At 37.4% G+C, this 26,134-nt stretch overlaps 1 non-coding gene across 1 annotated transcript; it reads right to left on the minus strand.

Moving 5' to 3' along the window:
• Positions 1–1,372: 1,372 nt before the first annotated feature.
• On the minus strand, positions 1,373–1,479 carry LOC141654403 (small nucleolar RNA R71). Its single transcript, XR_012547964.1, has one exon. It is a non-coding gene; the product is annotated as a small nucleolar RNA R71 (small nucleolar RNA).
• Between the last annotated feature and the right edge of the window lie 24,655 nt (positions 1,480–26,134).

The raw sequence follows: 26,134 nt of genomic DNA on the forward strand, positions 1-26,134 counted from the left end.
CATGGGGAATGATTCATGCTTAAATTAATATGCTTTCATAGTTTATTTGCTTGCTTGTTGTGAATCTCAACTCATGCACATGTTATGTTTAATGAAATGCGAGCCTACGAATCCTTGCATTTTTTACCCATCACCTATCTTTTCAATGAGACTTGTAAGACATAAACTAACTCGAGTCTCATTAGACCATGCATGTTGTTGAGTAGGGAAGATTAAGTCGACTTGTAGGTGTTGTACAATCTAATCGATTCGGCTCCGGGACCCAAATTTTTCTAGGATTGTAAGATATAAACCAACTCGATCCATCACAACAATAATTGCTTGCTTATAATTTGAGAATATGTTTGTATGATCAATTCCCATGAATCCCCAATTATCCCATGACACCCTAGTTCCTTTTATCAATTGTTTAGATCCCTTTTTAATCATCTTGCTTGTGTACTTTCATTGCTATTTAGTTTAGTGATCTTCTACTTCAAACCCCAAATTGTGACACCCTTAGACACCACTAGTCGCAATAGAAATTCTCATCTCAATTCCCGTCCCTTGGGATCCGACCTTTACTTGCCTCTTTACTAATTGTAAAGTTGTTTGTGAAGTTATAAATTGTGTTTTGGTCTAGGTGCTCCTAACGACAAGTACCGAAAACTAAACCTCCGCGAGAGTCCGACCAAAAATGGCGCCGTTGCCGGGGACGGTGTTAACTTGATTTAGATTTTCTTATATTGTTATTAGTTGTGTCTTTCTTTGCCTTGGGGAAGTAAAACTCCTCAAGGTTTGTTCTAATTGTTTGATATTTTGCATGTCTAGAAAATCACAAGGTAACTTGTTACCCTTTGATCACGAAATTGAAAGGACTTTGACAAACAATAGAAGAGTTACTAGAGGAACTTTGAGAGGTATTAGTGAGGTTGTGCCAAACAATATAGAGTTCATCAACCCTTTTTCAAGAGAAGGTGAGGAGAACCCAACACAAAATACAACACAAAATCAACCCACAATGCCTAAATTTTCATCACATTCCGTACCCACCGACGAGAACCTACCCAATGGTACTCCCACACCACAACATTTAACCGGAAATTTTATTGCCAAATCCGCATTTATCCAATTAGTCGAAAGAAGCCAATTTGGGGGGATGCCTAGTGAAGACCCTCATTCTCATATGGAGGCCTTTTGTGACTATTGTGATGCGATCTCACAAACCGGTGTAACTCAAGACCAAATTAGATGGGTCTTATTTCCTTTTTCTCTAATTGGCACCGCCAAACAATGGTTGAAAAGCCTTGATAAGGCTACTCTCGGAATTGATTCTTGGAAGAAGTTGGCTCTAGCTTTCTACAAAAAGTTCTATCCACCGGAAAAGACTAACATGCTAAGAGCTCAAATTACGGGCTTTAAGCAAAGAGATGAAGAATCTTTGTATGAAGCTTGGGAGCGATTCAAGAGAATTTGCCGATCATGTCCTCACCATGGACTTAGCGAGTGGTTCTTGGTTCAACAATTTTGGAATGGTCTTTATGAAGACTCAAGAAACATTCTCAACATGGGATCAAATGTAATGTTCACCGAAGTTGACGATAATCAAACTTGGAACAAGATTGAGGAAATGGCGGTCCATAACTCACAATATAGTAGACCTCGCAAGGCTACTAGGGGAGGAAAGCATGAAGTGGACTCCATTACTCAATTGGGTAATCAACTTAGTGCTCACATTGATACCATCAACTTGAAGTTTGAAAAAGCTATGGCTAGACTTGAAGAAGTCTCAAAATCACCAAAGCAACATGTTAATGCCATGACGGCATCTTCATCAATCCCAAGTGGGATATGTGAGAATTGTGGAACTTTGGGACATGACCAAAGTGAATATAGGGGAACAAATGAACAAGTGAATTCTTTCCAAGCATACAAGAGTGGTACCCCTTACACCAATTATTACAATGAAAACACCAAATTCCACCCAAATCTCTCATACAAAAGCCAAAATGTTCAAAACCCACAACCAACATACACCCCACCTCCCATGAGAAACCAAAATCAAAGACCCTTTTACAACCAAAACCAAGGTTACCAAAATCAAACTCCATACAACCAACAAAATGACCAAGGTTTTGATGTTAAAAAAGCGGTCCTCCAAATGCAAAAGAATCAACAAGAGTTTTTCACTCAAATGCAAAAAGATAGTCAAGCAAAGGAAATCACCATCAACAACATCCTAGCTCACACCAAAATGTTGGAAACCCAATTGACTCAACTAGCATCTTCAAGCTCACAAAGATAAAAGGGGCAATTACCACCTCAAAGTAATCCCCCAAGACATGAAACGGTTAGTGCCATTCACTTGAGAAGTGGTACAAGGTATGAAGCACCGAAGAAGCAAGTTGAAGATGAAGTTGTGGAAGCTAGTGATAAAGAAGAAGTTGTGCAACACTCCAAGGATGGAGAACCATCAAAAGAAGAAATTTCAAAGAAAAATGAAGATAAGGTCAAGGAGAAGGAGCCCATTGTGATTAGACTTCCTTTTCCAAGTCGTCAAGCCAAGCCCAAATTTGATGACCAACTTGGAAACTTTATGGAGATTGTGAAGAATTTGGAAGTCTCGATTCCTTTCACGGAATTAATCAATCACGTGCCGGCCTATGCAAAATACATGAAAGACATCCTTACAAAGAAGAAGTCGATCCGGAAGCTTGAGACTATCGCCTTCACTAAGGTGAGTAGTGCAATCCTTCAAGGGAGTTCACCTCCTAAACTTAAAGATCCGGGAAGCTTCTCAATACCGTGTACCATTGGCGACACCACGATCAACAAAGCCTTATGTGATCTAGGGGCTAGTGTGAGTGTTATGCCGTACTCGGTAAGTAAAAGGTTAGGGATGAGAGAGCTTAAATGCACCAATATCACACTCCAAATGGCCGATAGATCGACGAAGACACCATTAGGAATATGAGAAGATGTTCCCGTAAGAGTTGGGAAATATTTCATCCCGGTGGACTTTGTCATTGTTGACATGGAAGAAGACTCCAACATTCCAATCATTCTAGGAAGACCTTTCTTACACACCGTGGGTGCGGTGATAGATGTGAAGCATGGAGAGCTCACTCCAGAAGTGGGAGATGAGAGCATAACTTTCAATCTTGACAAGACCATGAGAGCTTCCCATTTGCATGAACCATGTTTTATGGTTGATCATTATAGCCGGAAGGATGATAGGAAGAAGTCGGAATTCCAATGGAGGAAGAAAATTGATGATGCTCCATTCAAAGAGCAAGTGAATTGTAACAAAGAGAGCTTGAGAAGCTCACCAAAGTCAAGCAATGAAGAGGATGGCCTTGTTGGCCAAGACAAGAAAGTGGGAGAGTTGTCTCTATCAACTCAAGAGATCTTTAGTGACCAAGTAGATGAAGTTTGTGGTCTTTGGGATGATGAGTTTGAAAGGATTTTTAATCCCTATATTGGTAATGATATCGATCAAGACCAACATGAAGGACAACAAGTGCAAAGATCTATTGAGGATCTTTATCACGACAATGAACAAGCTTTTGACTACTTTTTCAAGGTGTTGAGCAACGTCAACAACACCTTGGACATGCCCCCATGACATCTCACTAAGGATGAGAGTTTGGTGGAGTCCTCCCTAAACCACAATTTGTAAATATTTCTAACTCCATAACTTGCATTTTAATTCTTACATTGCATTTTTGTCATTTTTGGATTTTTATGCTTTGATCAAGATAATTATCATTTTTAAGAGAAGTGAGGGAGGGACTAATGATTTTATTGACGTGTAGTGCTTTAGCTTAGTGTGGGGATAGCAATTGCCTAGGTTATTCATGCCTTTGTAGTGCCCCTACAATGAAGAACACGAGATTTGAAGAATGAAAAATGACACGGGATATGCAAGTGCACGGATGGAACTGAATCCGGGTAGACCAGGGAGAATCCGAGCGTCTTCAAGGGGAATCCGCTCGTCTCTAGGGAATCCGAACGTCTTCAGCAAAATCCGCCCGTCCATTTGAGCTGAGAAATTGAATTTTTGGGACTGTTGAAGAATCCGAGCGTCATGGCTGAGAAGACGCTCGTCCTGAAGAATCCGCTCGTCTTTGCAGAAAGACGCCTGTCTTTTTGCCTGTGCAAAATAAGAAAACTTGTTGTATCAGAATCCGCCCGTCTTCAGCAGAATCCGCTCGTCCTGCAGTCGAAAAATCCGAGCGTCCCAGCTAAAAGACGCCCGTCTTTAGGCGAGATTCCTGAGCCCAAAATAGGCAGAATTCGAGCGTCCCGAAGGAAAGACGCCCGTCTTCCCCTATAGTTTCAAATTTTTCGGGTGTTTTTAAATACCCCTCCCACATTCATTCCTTCATTCATTCATTCAAAACACTACCATAAACCCCAAAATTCAAAAAATCCTCATCCTCTCCATCACCAAAACAAGATTTCCTCAACCAAATTCAACAAAATCAAAACCAAACTTCCTTACAACAACAACTAATCACTCCTTTTTCAACAATAATCAAAACCAAGCACCAAAATCTTCAAACTTTGAGTCGATTTTTGAATTACAAAGGCAAAGCCTTTCATCTTAAATTCGATTTGGGTATTATTGAAAATTGAAGATTTTCACTCGTTTCTTGGTATATTCATCAATGGCAAGAACAAAAGGATCAACAAAGGCACCTAAGGCAAAGGCACTCTCAACAAGGCAAAAGTGCCTTCAAGCAAAGAAAGCCTCATTGGCTATGGTGGTGGCTAGTGCAAACTTGGAAGTTCAACAACAACAAAATCATCCCTCGGAAGCAACAACTTCAACAACTCCAGAAATTGCTCAATTATGAAACTATCCGGAGGTAATTTTCATTTCTAACTCCCATAGGGATAAATTTGCCAAGTATGCTAGAAAATCTTTTCTACCCACCAAATTCATATGTGAAGATGCCTTGAACGAATTGGGTGTCCTTGAACAAACAAAAGCCTTCTTTGAAGCCATGGGGTTGGGAAAATTTTTTGCTACTAGAGAATTGGCATACCCCTCCCTTACCTTGGAATTCTTGAGTTCATTGAAAGTGACTAAGGTAGAGACTAGAGAAAACATCGAGTTCCGCCTTGCCAATGTGAATAGGCGCATCACCTTTGATGACTTGGATAAAGCATTAGGTCTTAGTGATACACCTCGTTATTATAAGAAGCCCGAAAGATATGACCCCGCTCCTCTTTGGGAGGCGATTTCCGGGAGGAAATTTGAGACCTTTCATGCTAGTCGCGCTCTATTAGTCCACCATCCGGGCATTAGAGTGTGGCACAAGGTCATCGGGAATACTATCATTGCAAGAAAAGACACTAACCACTTTACCAAGCTCGATTGTGTTCTACTTGAGTCGGCCTTAAATATTGGAAGGGAATTCACCAAGCCTTACAATTCTCTAAGGCTTTTGGTGGAAAGATGGCTAAATGTTGATTGTGGAAAGGAAGGCACCGCTTTTATCGTAAATGGAGGTCTAGTCACTCTTCTAGCCAAGTACTTTGATCCGAATTTCAACAAGGATAGCAAGTATGTGGCGAAAAAGGGGGGTCATCTCATTGACATGGATGCCATGATTAACAAGTACAAGTGGGTCAAGCATAACCCTCTTGACACCAAGTATGGATGGCTCACCAACGATGCTAGATCTTTTACTTTGCCTTCCAAGATATGCCGTTTGAGTGTCCATCGGACCAACTATCTTCTTCCCCTCTCAAAAGAAGCCGAATACATCATCCGTCAACAAAGGGGTGAAATTGAAATGCCCTCCTCCTCCATTGTCACACCACCCTATCCATTCAAGTATCAAGAGTTCAAACCCGAAGGTGTTGAAGCAAGCAATGTCTACATGACTCTACTTATGCAAGAGATGCACAAACAAGCTTTTAAGGATCGGGAAGATGCATACTTAGCCCAATATCCACCCCTCCTTCATTTAGCTAGGCAAGGACTACTTGATCCTTCATGTCCTTTGCCTAGTTGGGCGGATATGGAAGTCTTCTTTCCAAGTGCATCTAGGGGTGAGAGACAGGGTGACGATGAGGTTGTCGGTGATGAGGTTGTAGATGTTGAGGGCATTGTTGAAGAAGTAAATGAAGAAGAAGATGATGAAGAGGCTAATGAAGGAAGTGAGCAAGGAAGTGAAGAGGGAAGTGGTGATGAGTCCACTTCTATTGAGGAAGATGATGACAATGATGATATGGTGGAAGACTAGCAAACTTTGGAGGCTCCTACCCTCTTGAGGTTTGTCTACTTCTTTCTTTGTTTTATTTATTTTATCTTGATCATGGTTGGAGAGTCCTAGCAACATAGAGGACTAACACCTCGGCCCCATTGAGGTGTTCTTATTTCATTGTTCCCACTTTTGAAAATCCAAAATGACAAATTAGTTTCATGCATTGCATCTTGTGTGCATGAACTACCCACAACTTTAGGACATTAGAAATAATGTCTATCTCGGTTTGGGGTAGTACATTCATACGCAACGGGAGGTAATCTAAATTATGCTCTCCGTCATAAACGAAAACCCATGCATCATGTAGTGTAGATTAGTGTAGCTTGCATTTAGTGTATAATTCATGCATCATATTTGCATGATTTCCCATCATTTTGGCCATTGAGGACAATGCCCATATTAGTGTGGGGATGGGGAATTCTAACTTAACTTTTATTCAAAAAATCCAAAAAAATCAAAAATCTCGAAAATCCAAAAAATTAAAAAAAATTGTGATGGGGCATATTCTGCACCGCTGACCAAGTCAACATATTGAGCAAGGTCAAAGATATCCACAGCAAGTCAACACACTTGGACAGCCTAGCCGATGCAGTCCATCGGCCTGTCACCTGGGTCTCGGCATGGCAACCAGCCAGCCGGGACACATATCCGCGTACTCATATCCAAGACCCCTCGGCCGGCATGCCATAGGTCCATCGGCCGAGGGTAGAACGGTCTTTCCACCTGCTAGCCACTTGGCCACTTGGCCACTACGTGACAAAAGGTGAAAGTCTATAAATACTCCTCAACCCTCATTGAGGAAAGGATCCACAATTTAACCTAAGAATCACTATTCATCTGGTAATATCTTCCTTATCTCTCTACAATATATACTTCGCCAAGTAATCGCAACTTATCTCTCTAAGTTAACTGACTTGAGCGTCGGAGTGAGTTCGCTCGGTCCAAAGCCGAGCCCTCAGTTTGTTCATCGTTTCAAGAGACCGAGAGGGGGATTCAAGCAAGGACATCATTCTACAAGCTACGAGTGGTGACAAATATCTGCTCTGGAATTACACCCGGAACAAATTGAAAACCCAAAAACATGTTCATTTCCTTTTTAGTATAGTCATGTATATATTGTTGTATATATTGCGTTTGTTCTATCCTTGTTCACATTGATCGACTACGCCACATCCGAGACATGAGGATATTGAAGACCGCATGGTATGATCTTTCCAATCTCCTTTTTCCTCTTTATGTTAATGACTATGTGGCTTTATTTTGATTGATGTGGTATAAACAATGTGAACCTAGGACTTGCATTTAGAATATATGGCATATTAGTTGGTAGAATCATATGCATTAGGATGTATAAATATTAGTTGCATCATGGCATATAGTTTTCATGTTAGAAAATTTTTGTGAAACCGTCTACTTGGGAAGCTTGACAAGTGTACATAAGGCCCTAGTAGATGCTTTTTGTTCTTAAGACTTTGCTTGTTAGAATATTCGTAAAACACCCTAGGATGTGTCATGCTAGTATCCTTTGACCCATGGATTAAGGCCTAGTCAAGAGTACCTTGTGGTGTGATAACTCATTGGCTACCGCTTATTCCAAGGTGACCCTTTAAACTATGCAACCATCATTCATCCATGTTCTACCATACATTTTTGTCATCAAAGGGAATGGGCACACAAAGAAAATGTTCAAATTTGAGTTCTAGAAATGAAAAGAAAAGAAAAAGAGAAAGTTTGCAAAAATGCATCAAATGAAAAGAGGAGCAAAAATAGAACTCCTATGCTTCAAATATAAGCCACCCTCACTACATATGGGGTGACTTTGAAAATGTTCAAAAAGAAATGCGAAAAGTTGAAAAATTGTCAAGTGTTGAAATGCCAAAAATAAAAAGAAATGGCAAAAAGAAAGTGTTCTCAAATGTTATATGCCACAAGAAATTGGGGGGGAAAACAACAACAAAAGCAAACTCCCAAAATGAAACTCAAATACTATCGATCCCTTTATCCATCGTATCCATTTTTGTGCATGGTAGAGAGGGGACAACCCTTCTTCTTGTCTAGGCAAGAGGGGGAATTCCGCGATCCTCCAGTGTTTCTAACACCATAGGGAGTCTACTCTTGACGAAAGCTTTAAAAGATTGAGGACAAAGGTACCCTAGCTTGAAACAACTTGGAGGTGATTTATTGGTATCCTTCTAGGCTTAGTAGTTTGAAGAAATTGCATCTATGAAGGAGTGTGTACCCTTGAATTGCTTCCCTTATAGGTAATTTCCGCCACTTAGATGAGGAAAGTGGCTATTCTTTTGTAGATGCATCCATTACTTGATTTTGTGTGCTTAATGTTTGGATGTGTCGCCATTTTGGCAAGACCCACCTTGCCTTGCAAGAAGGCATCCTACCTCATGGTATTAGGTTAGTTTAATAACGGTCCTAGTCTTTGTCACCTCTTTACTCGGGACGAGCAAAGGTTCGGTTTGGGGATATTTAATGTGACCATAATTAGCGCATATTTAGTCCCCGAATTAGCCTTGTTCCCATGCTTTTTAGAGCATATTTGGGTCATTTATTGTCTTTAGTCCTTTGTTTTGCATATTCTTTGAGGTTTTGTGTCCTTGGTAGGAAAGGAGTGCAAACCTTGCATTTTCATGGCAAAATGAAGCTAAATTGATTGAATTCAATGACCAAGCATCAAGGAGAGACAAGATTAGAAGGCCTTTGTACATACTATAGTAGATGGGAATGATGAGAAATGATTCTTGCATCCCCGAGGAAATCCTCAAGGATTTTATGAAGACAAAGGAAGAAAAGAAGAAGGAATGAAGCTGTTTGACAATCCGTGCGGATTGCCCTGAAGACGCCCGTCCATCACCCACAATCCGAGCATCTTCCTCCACAAGACGCCCGTCCAAAACGCCACCAATCCGAGCGTCTTCACCTTCCGGACGCCCGTCCAGAAGCACCAGAATCCGCCCGTCCCGTGCCTAATAATCCCGGATTCCCATACAGTCTAGTTCGTCTTCTACAAGCTTCAAGGAAGGATGCACATCTTTTTCTAAAGACCGGAGTCTCCCTCGAGACCGGCGATTCCTCAACTAGGGTCTTAATCGTCATTTAAGCCCTTTGTTAACCCTAATTTATGTACCTAATCCCCACTATAAATACCCCATTAGTCTAAATAGAAGAGCATGTTCTTCTTAGCAATCTTTAGTGTAGTTAATATCAATCAAATCTCTCTTTAATCTTGTAATCAACATTTAATTAAGTTTTAATACAAGTTTCATTTCCTTAATCTCTCTTTTGTTCATCCTTTATTTCGGGTAATTGAAGACTATTTGGGTTATTATTGGGAGATTGACAACCTTCCAATCAAGCATCAAGTACTTCTTTTATTCTTTGCTTTATTATTGGAATCATTAGTAGGTATAATTCTCTTAATCCCTTTTTAATTATTGTTAATTATCTTCATTTAATCATCATGTTTCACTTTGTTGGTATGATTGACAACCTTGCTAGCATGTTCAACATGATAATGAGTGAGTAGTTCCTTAACTAGGGTTAATGGGTAATTAGGGGAAACTAACATGGGGAATGATTCATGCTTAAATTAATATGCTTTCATAGTTTATTTGCTTGCTTGTTGTGAATCTCAACTCATGAACATGTTATGTTTGATGAAATGCGAGCCTATGAATCCTTGCATTTTTTACCCATCACCTATCTTTTCAATGAGACTTGTAAGACATAAACCAACTCGAGTCTCATTAGACCATGCATGTTGTTGAGTAGGGAAGATTAAGTCGACTTGTAGGTGTTGTACAATCTAATCGATTCGGCTCCGGGACCCAAACTTTCCTAGGATTGTAAGATATAAACCAACTCGATCCATCACAACAATAATTGCTTGCTTATAATTTGAGAATATGTTTGTATGATCAATTCCCATGAATCCCCTATGACCCCATGACACCCTAGTGCCTTTTATCAATTGTTTACATCCCTTTTTAATCATCTTGCTTGTTTACTTTCATTGCTATTTAGTTTAGTGATCTTCTACTTCAAACCCCAAATTGTGACACCCTTAGACACCACTAGTCGCAATAGAAATTCTCATCTCAATTCCCGTCCCTTGGGATCCGACCTTTACTTGCCTCTTTACTAATTGTAGAGTTGTTTGTGAAGTTATAAATTGTGTTTTGGTCTAGGTGCTCCTAACGACAAGTACCTAAAACTAAACCTCCGCGAGAGTCCGACCAAGTAGGAATGAAAAATAAATACATGTTTTTGGCTTTTTGATTTTATGGAAATGAAGTACAAATGCAACGATATGATATGAATGCATGCTGTAACTAAATGCAATTCTATATAACATATATAACAAATGAATGCAATCTAAACTACACTAGATGATGCATATTCTAAGTAAATGCTTAGGTCACCTATGATCAAACCTCCCCAAACCGATTTAAGCACTATTTCTAGTGTAGGAGAAATGAGGTTGGGTCATTAGTGGCAATGCATGAATTCTAGTCTATATGCAACTAACTACATGAATCATGTGAGATATATATTACAATGCAAACTAATATATCATATGAGATATATTATAATGCAACTATACATGAGAGATAGGGAAAAGGTATCATACAAATGGAGGTGGTGTAGTTGAGCACCTCTAACCATCCTATTCATCATCATCATCATCATCGGGGTCTCCACGTCTGCTAGATCCTCCTTGGTCATACCCTCCTCCTTGGTTAAAGAATCCCCAACTTTTGTCTCCAAAGTTCCCTCCTTGGTTGCCATAGTTAGGAAACAAGATATGTGGTTGAGCCCAAGATGGATGAGGGCCTCTAGGGTTGATGTACCCTTGTTGAGCCATGTTGTAGTAGGAGGGGTATTGGGCTATGTAGTTGTCGACCCTCCCATTGTACACTCCAAGATCAACATTTTGCATGAGCTTCATCAACTCATTCATGGATGGAGCTCTAGGGTCTTGAGGAGTGAATGGTACATGTTGTGTTGGGTAGGGTGGAATGGGTACATAATATGGTGGCGCGACACCCCATTCCGGCAAATCGCGAGGTCGATGAGGTGCTTCTTCTCTTGGTGGTGGGTTGTCATGGATTTCAATGGGGAGGAGGTAGCTTGGCCTTGGAGAATACCAGCTCAAGCGTGGCTCGGTGGGTGGTATGTTCCATCCCCTTAGAATAAGTGATGTGCAACCCTTGGTGAACTATTCTACACTTCTGGCCTCAATGTAAGTACACCAACGGTGGTGGTTGAAGATAGCATCCTCATCTATCAAAGTGCTCCCCTTGAGCTTCTCATAGCTTCCATCAAGGTTGAACCCGGGGCATAGTTCATTGGCCAAAATTGTAATTAGGCCTCCTATCACAAAAGGTTTTGATATGAGTGTTCCCTTGTGCAAAGTCATTGAACCGTGTAAGCATCTCAAAGGGTGTGTTGAAATTGTAGGGCCTTATCCCTTGCACATTCAAATATGACTCTAGAAAAGTCAAGTCGAGAAGGGTGCACCTATCTTGCTCTTGTCTTCCATTGATAGTCCCGGCGATAAACCGTTCGGTAATCCTAATTACCGGATGTTGGATTGCAAAGGTATAACATTGCTTATAGGAATGAAGTTCTCTCCCTGAAATAGCCACCCAAAGGTGGTTGACACTAAAGTCGGAGGACATATCGGTGTCATCCCTTGGTACCTCAAGACCAAAAATACTTGCAAACTGGTCTAGAGTCAACCTATGGTCTCTATTTCAAAGACGAAAAATCAAACCAACATTTCTTTGCCGAGTGGTGACTACCCGGAGACTACACAAAAACTCTAGCATGAGACTCAAGTATGTGTCCTCATGGGCATAGAACATTTTCTCTAGACCCATACCATTGAAAAACACCTCCGTTTGGTTCCTTATGCCAAGTATTTCTAATGCATCAAGATCGATGAATTGAGTGGGTTCATAGTCCTTACCTAGTAATTGCTCTAATCGTTGGCGGTATTCATCTTTGGTGAAGATTACCTCCGGGAAATACTCAAGTTGTGCAACACCTTGTATCATTAAATTCCCTTGGCCCTTTGCCTCTCGTGGGGAGGATGAAGTAGCACCCTTGCGACGCTTGGGCGCGGAATCGGCGGCTTTCTTGCTTTTGCTCTTAGATTCATCATCCTTGCTTGATGTGGTAGGGATTTGTTTGATTTGTGATGGGGTTTTTGTGGGGATTTTGTGATGGGGATTGTTTGTGGATGATGAGATGTAGTTTTGATTTGATAAGAAACGGAAATAGGGATGGTGGGGGGGGGGGGGTGTTTAAATCGAAGATAGGGTTCTGGGACGAGCGGGATAGAGTTGGGCTCGGGCGAATCTAAACTGTGACCCAGTCATTACCCGCTGCAATCCGTGCATCCTTCCATCGGCTCGAGCGGCCTGAGGATGCAGTACGGGCGTCCTGTTGAGGAGACGCGCAGATCCCCTTACACCTAGTCTTGTTGTTTTACATTCAGGTCAGGATGAGCGACTTGGCTTCAGGATGAGCGGATCTTCAATGGGACGTGTGTCCTAGGAAAAATCTGCCCAGATCTTCCTCCAGGAAGAAAAATTGCTCCATGCATGGTTCAGGACGAGCGTCCTGGTGTCGGCTCAAGCGAATCAGAAGCGGGACGTGCGTCCTGGCTCCAAGTCGCGCGGATTTTGTGACAGCAATCTATTTTGCCTGAAGCACGGATCGGGACGAGCGAGCTACAGTCGAGACGCGCGTCCTGAGCCGTTCTTTATTAACCCTTCAATCGTTTCATGCTAATTCCTTCCCTTGCACCCTTTTGTGCTTCCTTCCAATCAATTTCTAAAAGTAGAAAAATGCAAGTAAACTAAAAGTACATTAAATATGTTACAATGCAAAGTTGTAGAAAAGAATATTTTACAAATGGTGGTTTGAGATAGGACTCCACCAAACTAGTTTGAAATGTTGAAATCTATTGTCCATAGAGCTGAAGGCCCTTAAAAGTTGGTCAAAATCTTGTGAATGGTCCTCAAGAAAGCATGAATAAGTTTTGAACCATTGCAAAATAGAGTAAGGCCAATCCATGAGGGACCTCCCTTTGAACTCCTTCTTTTTCTCTTTTGCTTTGTCACGATGGCCTTCCCGGCTTTTAAAACTAGCAAACTTGAGATTCTTGTCATTGGGGATTTTCCGGTTGCTCCTATTTCTTCCCAAGTTGATGACGAAAATACTTGGACTAGGTGACTTTCCCAGAATAGAAGGTGAACTTCCGTGGCATTGATGATGGGGTGTTTTAGGAGTTAGGATAGTGGGTGCCAAATTTCCACAAGTAGACTCCTTCTTAGCCCTCTCTTTGAGCTTGTCCACTAGGTAATTCTTGTATGATGATTTGACTTTCGTGAGAAGGTCTATAATGTCATCTCCAAGTATCATGGGCTCCATAGTAGGTTTGAAAAGGCTCTCATGAGAATATTCCTCCTTTTCCTCTAGGCAAACTTCAAATTTCTCAAAGATGGGCTCCTCAAGCAAGTTGATTTCACAACTCCATTTATCATTTGAGCCTATCTTTCCTTCATCATCTTCTTCCATAGGTGTGTCATCATTTCTTTCTCCATATGAATCATAAATAGGGGTTTCATTTCTCCTCAATAGTTCTTCCTCCACCATCTTAATGTTCACATCAAAGAACACACCCCCATACTCACAAAGGCTAAGAGTATTTGACTTACTCAACCTCATATCTTCTTCATCAAATACCACACTTTTATACTCACAAGTCACAAGAGCGCAAGGAGATTGGCTCTTCCCACTTCTCATCTTCCACATCAAAGGTTACTCCTTCAAAATCGCATTCATGGACAATGTTTAAGGAATGGTGAGGGGTGGTTTCTTGGGTTGCCTCTGTTAGAAATCTATATCTCATTTCTTAACATATTCATATATGTAACATTTAATTTAGTCATAAAATTAAATACTAATCTTATGCATGCAAACACAATTAGAGAAAGATAAGAAATCGTCATTCTTACTATGAAGGTTTCGGATTATTGGGCACCAACAAGATCTCCTTCTTGTTAGTTCTTGAGCTTTCCAATAATGGATGAACAAGATTCAAGTATAGAATCTCTCCCAAAAGCATATACCCAAGGAAAACTCATAATAACTAATATTATTTAGATCTAGTAATAATATTAATCATACTTAAAATATGACACAAAAATTAATTTGTCCTCTTGAAAAATCGGTTCAAGAGGGAGGAGATTTTGAGTTTTTATTTCTCTAAGTTTCTTAGAATTAGAGAGTGTGGTCTATTTCTTTCTTGCACACTAGAAATTCTAGATTTTGAATGAATAATTAATAGAAGAGAAAACTCCCTCTATTTCTTTTGTTTGGCCGAAAAAACCTTGGGTAGTATGCCCAATCTTTTTCATTTTTGCTTTTCACAAGAGACTAGGCATGCAACCCTAGCATGTAGAGGTTAATCATGATACCTTCCACTAAACAACTTAATTAAGGCATACTCACCCTTAACCCCATTTTCGGTCACCCCATATAATATGGTGGTTCATTTTATTTTTTGTCATTTGTCAAATATGACATATGTGACATGTTACAAGACATGTTACATTATAATGCATTTTTAACATATTAAAAATCATCATATAAATTAAATATGTCACATACAAAAATAATTAGTAATTCACAATTACTTGTACCAAAATGGGTCACACAATTATAAAATACAACAACTTGTATTTATAAATTATTCATTCTGTTTCAATTGTTTCGTAAACAATATTTTAATCTAAGTAATAAAACAATTCGATTACTTAGACCGTATCTAATTTAATCGAATTACAATAAGACACGTTAACTTTACTCATAAAATCATCCGTCAATTTTAAGCAATTTAATTAACTTGTATCGGCATACGATTAATTAAATAATCAATTAAGAGTATTTCCCTATAGGTATGACCTAAGGGGATCAACTGATCACCACAGTCGCACGACAGTAATGTCAAACTCTAGTCAGCCAATCATTACCAATATGTGTGGACCAGTTGACTGTAAAAATATTACATCCCACATGTATTCTTAAAATGAGATTTAAACATGTGATCAATATGATCGACGATTGTGATCGCATTATTGTTGGAGGACACATATTCCAACAATCTCCCACTTGTCCTCGACAAGTGTGCGTCACCAATTCTCTTGTCCTATTACTATCTCCCACTCAATGCAAGGTGTCTTTCGGGTCGTACTTGCAAGTGATCATATCGAGAGTGGTTTCCTCGATCTGGAGAATAACTGATTGACCGGAATTATCCACCATGGATACATTCCGAGCGTGGCCACGCATTTCCAGTTCATTACTCCTCGAGTGGCCCTGAGATATTGTTTTAACCCTGACAAAGGGGTGGACAATTCCTATCGCACTTATTCCCTTCGACTAGCCACAACCATCATAACCCAAAATATGCCCATTTGACCCCATTTACGAAGGTCGTAGTAACACAAATCAAAGTTAATCTGAAACTGTGCCATCTTAGGCGAACAGTCTTTAGTCAAAAGAATCGACTCATTAGAATACTATAGTAGCTCTCGCCACGACCAGGCTATATACATTTGCCAGAACTCTATAAGCGGTCATAAGGCCCGACAAAGTGTTCCTAACAGTCTGCCTATGTGATCGACTAGTCATTCTCATATGACTCCATGGCACTTGAACTTGCCATCAATCGCATCACACTCTAGTCACTTCGAGACGTCACCTCATACAAGTGACTATGGGCAAATACAATGTTAATCCGTGTTCACTTAACGGGGTTCAATTTGTCACTACAACCCATTTGGATGTAACAAAGTATATAAAAGGAGTTTTTCAGATTTAAAAACTCGAACGATAAATGTGATTATCATATGAGTAGTCAATACTTGATTACTACTTCATATTCTATAATCCAGTTTGATCTTGAATGTAGTTGTTCATCTTAATTCAATTGAAATGACATGACTCATCATGTTAAGCCTATGAGAAGGCTTTGGTTAGTAGGTTTTATCAACTTCTCGTACCTTACTCAACCTTACTACATACTCGTTTTCCTTTGTAATGTATACATTTGCATTACAAAACTTTATGAGCACGTGTCTAGATCAAATCTAGACATAGGCCCTCTAGCCTTAGAATAGCTCCCACTGTTTTCACAGTGTGCGGGACTCATCCTTCTTGCATATCTCATGATAGCAAGTGTACTCAATTTCCGTTTGTAAATATTTCTCATTGTTCTTCATTGCCTAGAACGATTCTAGAAAATCTATTTCTTAAATAACATAGCCACTATGGTATCTTAACCATCCTAATGTGTTTTGATTATGGTTTTGTCGGAAACCATGCGCAATCTCAATTGTCAATTGTTATTTGTGTAACACCCTTACACAAAATTGCATCAAAAACATTTTGCATTACATCCTTAATGCTTCTTCAAGCACTTAAGATTAACCTATATGGCTACTTAGTAACTATTACTTGAATTCGATTTTAAAACAATTCATCATACTCAAAGTATATGAAGTGTTATACATCATTTGCTATTTAATTGATTCGGCAGCGGAAGCAAATGGAATCAATCAAATATGTTCAATTCGATGGAACTAGTCATGAATCTTGTCAACATAAGACTCCTTATTTGACATTAATATCATGTAGATTTATCTCCATAAATCCAGATATTAAAGATGTACTTTATTTCTCCAAAAGTCTAAAATCATTCACAATGATCAATATGTCATCCACATATAAGACTACTTAAAAATTCCGTAACTCCCACTAAACTCCATGTATAAACACAACTTCTCGACTTATCGAGAAAAGTTTTATAACATGATTAAAACATTGCTTCCAACTCATTGATGTCCTACTTAAGACCCTATCTTAAGTTTCACATTATCTTAGGATTGTAAGAATCTATAAAACTCATGACATGTATTGAATACATTTCTTCTAATTGAAGAAGTGGGTTTTACACAATCCCTAAGAAGATCCAAATAGACTTAAGCATTTCAACCAGTGCAAAACCCTTTGCCACCAATCAAGCTTTGATATCTAATAATTCACTTGGAATTTATTTCGGATTTTCATGGCTCTAAGTCTTGTATGAGTTGTGACTTAAATACTCTCATGTAAGTCATATGTTCATTACTTTCCAGAAGTAATCAACTTGAATCAAACAATTTCTTTGTAAGTTGCATGCTCTTTACTTTCTAAAAGTAACACTAATTCATCATCTTCAACAAGTGATGACTTTAGCCTCCTAGGTTTTGAAGAAACGACGTCTTATACAAAACGTCACATGTAGCCAAGAAAGACCAGTTTCTTGCGACATAACATTCTTTGTGTCTCTTGAATAATTTCTCCGACTCTGTCTTATAGAAATAAACTTGTATTCTAGGAAGACAGCTTCACGAACCACAAACTCGTTGTACTCGTGATAATAGGTAGGGAAAAATGACCATTTGTTTCTTGTGATAACTTACAAACATGGTACCCTACCATTTCATATCTCATATGATTCGTTTTAGATTTAGTGGAAAAATAATTAGACAAAAATGATAAATTCCCCAAAAGAATCAAGTAACTCAAAGTAACTTGATTGAAGTCCAAACCATATCGAATAGCGTTTGAATTCTTATCCAACCACACATTATCCCATAATGTGTGCTAAGAGAGATTTACTTGTGATACTATATCACATTTCCTTTGGCTTATATCAAAGTCTTCACTTAGATAATCATATCACGACTAAATCGTGATTCTTTGAACTCTTTGAACTTCTTCAAAGATTTCTCTATTTACCTTATTAAGTGAACACATTAGCGTCAACTTAAATCCTTGGTAAAAGAAAATGATCAACCTATTTTGGATCAATGATTTACAACCTCGATTTCCTTTTCAAGCAAAAAGTATGAGATATCTTGCTTTGAATACAAGATACGCATATACCATAAGATCTAATGGTTTCAAGAGTACTCGATAACTCTTTGCGTTCATCATTCCAAAATCTAAGGTTTACTCTTGGGTTACCAACTTGAGTCTTGCATCATCTTCATGATATATCATTCTAGTTTGGTTTAGAATATAATCACCTTGATAATGGGCTAGCCATACATCAAATCATGGTGTATAGGGTCACAAAAGTGAAACCTCTTTTGGATCTTAACAAGATTATATTCTTATTCAAAGTTTATGCACTTAATAGTCATAATTAAGTACAACTTTAAACCCAAAAGGAAATTGAGTACACAATGACTCTATCTCTCGACATTATTTGATGCTAGTCGTCATATTCTAATCATCCTATGTATCGCATACAATGATGAAAACCACCACCGATTTCTAATATTGATGAAGTAGTACTAGCAAAATTTATGTCAATCAAATAAATATTTAAAGAAGAAAGTCTCATTAGATGTCCCACAACTAATTTGCTAATTCTTTCAATAATTCTTTCAATGTAAACTTTATCGGTCGGGATTGATAGGTTTACTATCGTTATTCTCAATAACTTTACTTTTAACATTACCATGTATCAATTCCATTCTAATCTTTACTTCTTGAACCTCGTCCTTTTCTTAACGGTTTAAGAGAATGCTCCCACTCATTTCAAAGAATCTTCACTTAGAGAAGCAAAGTTGAATCTTATGAAGACTACTCTTCAATTCAATCGTTTTAGTCTTAAAACTTTTATTGAAGTAGTTGCGTTATTTTGGTCAATTACGAATTCTGAAAAAACTAATTACCAAAACAATTTATCGTTTCAAGGTACTTAATTCAATTAAGTATATGAAAAAACAATCCATTGTAAGTAGATGTGTTAGTCAAGAATCAAAAACCTGTTTGATAATGAATAACTTTAATCTATACTCTTTGCAAGATATCCTTCCAATGGATAACACGAGGTTTTAGAACAAAAATTCATATTTGTCTTTAGGTACGATGTTTTAATGGAGATTTGAATTATAATCGAAATGATATCGTATGCAAATAGTGGTAAAGAAATAGAACAAAATAATAACGGAATAGTGGAAAACTTAACATTTATCGTTTTATTAATACTTGTAAATAACAAGTAAAGCATTTACATAGTGACCTCTACCCAACTATGATAAATGATTCCAAGATCCAAATTCATATTAACTTGGGCACGGTGTGGCCGATGAAACCCTTATCAATATAACTCGGTGGATTAACTCTTTAATCGATTCTACTTTTAGAACTCTTGGTCGATAAAATTACATTAACATTTATCTTTAGCCCAAAACACATCCGACAAGGGCACGGTGTGGCCGATGAAACCCTTATCAAAAAACTTTTGTTGAGTTCAATCCAAATTTCGAATAAATGTGTCCATGATCCAAACCCACATTAACTTGGGCATGGTGTGGCCGATGAAACCCTCATCAACATGAATTCGGTGGATAGACATTTATCACCCACTTCCCCTACGTAACAAGGTTTGTACCCCGGTGTGGCCGAGTGCACTCCCTCACGAAATAGGTTTTCATGGTTTCTACTTTTTGTTAAGGCTAAGTCTCAATTGTTTATTTTAGCGAGAGGTCATGTCAATTTATTATCTATCACGTTTTAAGTGAACTAAAGCGGTGAACTACGATAATTGTAATTGACACGGTCGATAAACTCGATTAAAAATGATAATGTATGTTTTAGTTATGGCGATTTAGCGATGCATGCGACATATAAATAAAATGCAAAGCATAAAAATAAATCCTAGTATGGCCTTCCTAAAATAATAAATCTAATAAACTATTACAAATTCGGAAACCAACTCCATTGGTCCCTTGAACTTCGGTTTTGGCACGCATCTCGAGGTAACACCGTCTTTAATGGATCGTCTTCTCTAGTGACACCATCTTCAAGGTTCTCCGGAATAAATAAATTACATAACAAATTACATAATTTCCTATTATACATTTGTAATTAAAATAAAATAAATCTATTAAATTACAAAACGGTGATACGACATCACAATAAATTAAAACCGAATCGATATTCCCATACATTTCGGGCAATACCAATTAAAAAACTAAGGCCATACTAAGTAAAATTACATAATTCAAAAATTACATAAAATAAAATTATGACAATCATAAATAAAATGCAGCATTATAATATGTATGAACATGCCCAATTTTATGCTAAATCGCCTTTAAGGAGCCAATATCGTATATTAATCGGTTTTTACGGATTTGCGTGATTTAACCTTTTAAAATCACAATAAATTACATAAAATCATATTTATGCACAAGTTAATTACCCTAACCAACTTAGGACTCAAAATTAGTCTACACTAACATATTGACAATAATTAACTTATATATTTCTTAAAATTGTTCATTAATGGACTCAAAATTACAATAAAATGTTATAAACTTCAAATAAATCACAAAAATTTCAAATAAATTTGAAATTTGAAATTTAAACTCATGAACATTCTGGAAAAATACCATGACACTCATAATGTTCAATAACTTAGGTTTAAAAATTTCGAAATTTATCGGGAAAAACAACGTTGCGGTTTATCGGATTAATCAATTATGATCATAAAAACATGAGAAAAAAAATATTTATCAACTTTTCAATTTTATATCTGAAAAAGGTAATAACATGAAACATGTGACGTTTTTCCTTAGTCATGAAGTATGTTTTAGCAATTATTCACTAATTAAAGTCACTATTTATGCTATTTTTCATCAAAAATTCATAAATCATGCATAAAGACTTCATTATAGCCAATTATTTTACACACAACTTGTAAAATTGCGTGTGAGAACATACTAAATTTCTATGACCAGATTCGAAATTTATCTCATATTAACCCATTTTTCATTTAAATCCGATTTTTATCATGAAAAATCCAAATTTCGAGCATAAAAACTCCAAAAATTATGAAAATTTACAGGTCATCTAAAAATAATATATGTGAAAACATATCCAAAAACCACCTGAAAATTCGAAGTTTAGCTAATTTTAGTCCGAAAATGACATTTTTATCATAAAATCACATTTTAATGTCATTATTATATAAAATGAACAATAAAAATCCATAAATTAAACCAAAATATCCTAAAAACATTTTAGGACCAGAAACTTTAACATGCATAATAAATTTCGTGATATTTCATAATAAACACAAATTTATAAGTTTTATATGTTAATCGTATAACTCGGAAAAAACTATAACCGATTTGCATGCAAAAAACCTAAGGCTCATGATACCGCTTGTTATAAATCTATATCTCATTTCTTAACATATTCATATATGTAACATTTAATTTAGTCATAAAATTAAATACTAATGTTATGCATGCAAACACAATTAGAGAAAGATAAGAAATCGTCATTCTTACTATGAAGGTTTCGGATTATTGGGCACCAACAAGATCTCCTTCTTGTTAGTTCTTGAGCTTTCCAATAATGGATGAACAAGATTCAAGTATAGAATCTCTCCCAAAAGCATATACCCAAGGAAAACTCATAATAACTAATATTATTTAGATCTAGTAATAATATTAATCATACTTAAAATATGACACAAAAATTAATTTGTCCTCTTGAAAAATCGGTTCAAGAGGGAGGAGATTTTGAGTTTTTATTTCTCTAAGTTTCTTAGAATTAGAGAGTGTGGTCTATTTCTTTCTTGCACACTAGAAATTCTAGATTTTGAATGAATAATTAATAGAAGAGAAAACTCCCTCTATTTCTTTTGTTTGGCCGAAAAAACCTTGGGTAGTATGCCCAATCTTTTTCATTTTTGCTCTTCACAAGAGACTAGGCATGCAACCCTAGCATGTAGAGGTTAATCATGATGCCTTCCACTAAACAACTTAATTAAGGCACACTCACCCTTAACCCCATTTTCGGTCACCCCATATAATATGGTGGTCCATTTTATTTTTTGTCATTTGTCAAATATGACATATGTGACATGTTATATTATAATGCATTTTTAACATATTAAAAATCATCATATAAATTAAATATGTCACATACAAAAATAATTAGTAATTCAAAATTACTTGTACCAAAATGGGTCACACAATTATAAACTACAACAACTTGTATTTATAAATTATTCATTCTGTTTCAATTGTTTCGTAAACAATATTTTAATCTAACTAATAAAACAATTCGATTACTTAGACCGTATCTAATTTAATCGAATTACAATAAGACACGTTAACTTTACTCATAAAATCATCCGTCAATTTTAAGCAATTTATCTAACTCGTATCGGCATACGATTAATTAAATAATCAATTAAGAGTATTTCCCTATAGGTACGACCTAAGAGGATCAACTGATCACCACCGTCGCACGACAGTAATGTCAAACTCTAGTCAGCCAATCATTACCGATATGTGTGGACCAGTTGACTGTAAAAATATTACATCCCACATGTATTCTTAAAATGAGATTTAAACATGTGATCAATATGATCGACAATTGTGATCGCATTATTGTCGGAGGACACATATTCCAACAACCTCCATTTGGGCAACTCGAATTGCCAACTCCTCACCTTAGGTAACAATGCTTTGGAGAACATTGTTCCTATTTTTGCTCTCTTGTAGCATTTGTGTGAAGAAGTTTTGTTGGTCTCCCATCATTTGGAGAACCACATTTTGAATGTCAAAGTTTGGCTCATCTTCTTGTTGTGTGTGGTTGTGAAAGTGGTCATATTGTGGCATTTGGCATTGGTTGTAATATGGGTCTTGGGTGGTTGGTTGTTGTAGGTATTGGATGTGGTGATTTTGGTGGGGAAAGTAGGGGTAGTAGTTAAGATTTTCATTGTATGAGTAGTAAGGTAGGTTTGTGTTGACTTGCTCTTCAAACTCCCCATACCCATAGTCATACTCAAAAGAACCACCACATACTCCATATGTCAAGTTTTGAGCCATTATAGCCAAGACCAGGAAACAACTACAAGCATGAAAACTACAATAAAACGGTAAGAACGACCTTGAGGAACTTGGTTAAAGCACAATTAAAATAGACAAACAAACAAGAACTTAATCACATAACACCGTCCCCGGCAACGGCGCCATTTTGATAGGGCGTTGTTGTCACACACCCAATCAAACACATTTATATTTCTCAACAAACAACTAGTTAGTGGTTAAGTCGAGGTCGATCCACGGGACGGAGTGCTTTGGGTTCTAAGTCTATCTATCTCAGTTTATGCTAGTGTCACAATTGATTTGGGTTTGTAGTTGTTGAGTCTAAACTAATGAAAGCAATAAAGTAAAACAAGCAATAAATTAAGAGATGTAAACAATTAATAAAGATACTAGGATGTCATGGTTTCATATGGGATTCATGGCAGTGATCATACAAACATGTTTTCATAGTTACAAGCAATTATAGTTGTAGAGGAACCGAGTTAGTTTATGTCTTACGGTTCATAGGAAGATTTGGGTCCCGGAGCCGAGTCGTCTAGACTGTACAACACCTACAAGTCGACTTACTTTCCTCCTATTTACTTCTATGCATGGTCTAACAAGACTCGAGTTGGTTTATATCTTACAAGTCTTATTGAAAAGATAAGAGATGGGTAAAAAATGCAAGGAGTCATAGGCTCGCATTTCATCAAACATAACATGTCCATAGGTTAACACTACAACCAACAAGCAATAATATGATAACATATTAGATTAAGTATGAATCTACCCCCATGTTATAGTTCCCTAATCCCCCATTAATCCTAGTTAAGTAACTACTTACTTATTACCATGGAAAACATGTTATCAATGGTGTCAATCATCACAACAAGTATAAACATGACAAAAGAGTGAATAAATAAGTAATAAAGAGTAAAGAGTAAAGAAATTATACCAAACTTGAGTTGAACAATTGGAAAGGAAAGAATATTAGAAGAAAACTTGATTGATTGATGAAGAGTTGTCAATTCTCCAATAATAACCCAATAATCTCCAATTACACAATAATAAACTTGAAAAATAATTAAGGAAAGATTAATGTGTAATTTTGTGGAATGATTGAGATTAATATATTCTAATCTACTCCTAATGAAAGCTTTGCCTCTACTAAGAGGGTTTTTTCTAATCTAAGAGGACTTGATTTAATCTAAGAAAACTTTGTTTCTTGATTATTACAAATGGAGTATATATAGTGGTACATCATTAGGTTAAGTAAGGGTAGATTAGTAAATAACATTCTTAAGTGTTGAAAAGAGCTTTGCAAGTCCCGAGGGACATGCTCAGATCATGTAGCAACTCCTAAGAACATCCGTGCATCCTGGCTTGAGGTACGGTTGATCCTGTAATGGAATCCGCTCGGATTGGCTGCGGGACGCTCGGATTCTCGGCTGAGACGCGCGGTTTGGTTTTGGGACGCTCGGATCCTGTGCTGAAACGCTCGTCCGGAGCTTGGGACGCACGGATCCTGGGACAGGGTTCCTACATACTAGTCCATCCAAGATTGTCAACAAGCTTCTGAAAATGCACGAGAGCCGGGAATTCCGCCTCATTATCTTCTTTCCTACAAGACATATAAAATGCACTAGGAAAGCAAAATAGGAAGGAATTGATGGATAAAATGGCCTTGAAATGCTATATTAGTATGCAAAATGGGTTCAATTAGGGGACTAAATGTGCGCAATTAAGTGTCACATAAAAAAGAGGGACTTGGCGGATTCAAATTGTAGGCAGAGCCTGTTATGTTGCTTCAACTATAAAACTCCTCAAAACTGCACAACTCTCACTTTAGTATTGCTTTGAGTGCAGCTTGTAGCAGGGTGACTTTATTCCATCATAAATCCATAAGAAATCTAATAGCCATGTACATTATTATTCCTGTAAAATAGAAACACTCGGCCATGATTCGTGAAATATAGAAGTGGCAGAATACCCAGAATACCATCAGTAATTTTTATTTTTTACCTAAACTAATTTTTTCGTGTAACCGACACTATTGACATCCCCCTACAAAGGTTATGAAACTCAGGGAGGCACTTAAGCCGACTCAACTAAGAAAGCAAATAAAAATTAAACAAACATGAAAACAATTAAAATATAAGCTTGGGTTGCCTCCCAAGAACCGCCTTGGTTTATGTCGTGGCTCAACATAGTTTGAGGTATCTTAAAAACTCAGTAAGCTCTACAGCCAGTTCAAACATCTATGTCTTCCAAAACTCACACTTAAACCAGCTCAGCCAATAATAAATTTTCATGCTCTCAGCAGCAACCGCTAAGATTCAGACAGTACTCCTTATTTTATCAACAAATGTACCCAGCAAGTACAACTCAAAACTTCAATAATTTCCTCAAATGTCAGCTCGTTAATATGTTAAACAATTAAGTTATTGTGTCCATTAATATGTCGATAGCTAACTAACCATTCACAACTTCAAATAGCTCATCCCCCACACTTATTATAAACCATACATCATTTTTGGGATAAAAATAACAGAGGGAGAGATTCAGTTGATAGGCTTCAGAGAGATGATAAGGGTCAAGCAAACGTAAAACAGAAAACAAGTAGTTAGCTAGACTACTAGTTCCCTAAAAAACAATCGTCACTCGACCCACTCTTTGTTCTTATACTCACTACAAAAATCTGCACACTCTCAATCAGACTATCAAACTCCGGAAATTCTCCAGCAAGTATATCCAATTTCCTTTCGACTCTTTTGTCATATGTCAAACAATTCAATCAAGTTAACATTAGTTGTCCTTACTCCTCCATACAATCCCTCTTTTTCCACAAATAGCTATCAACATTTTCACATAACTCAAACCGGTCAAACATTATCTCATATATGTTCA

The sequence above is a fragment of the Silene latifolia genome, chromosome 4, assembly GCF_048544455.1.
Source record: "Silene latifolia isolate original U9 population chromosome 4, ASM4854445v1, whole genome shotgun sequence".
Taxonomy (NCBI): domain Eukaryota; kingdom Viridiplantae; phylum Streptophyta; class Magnoliopsida; order Caryophyllales; family Caryophyllaceae; genus Silene; species Silene latifolia.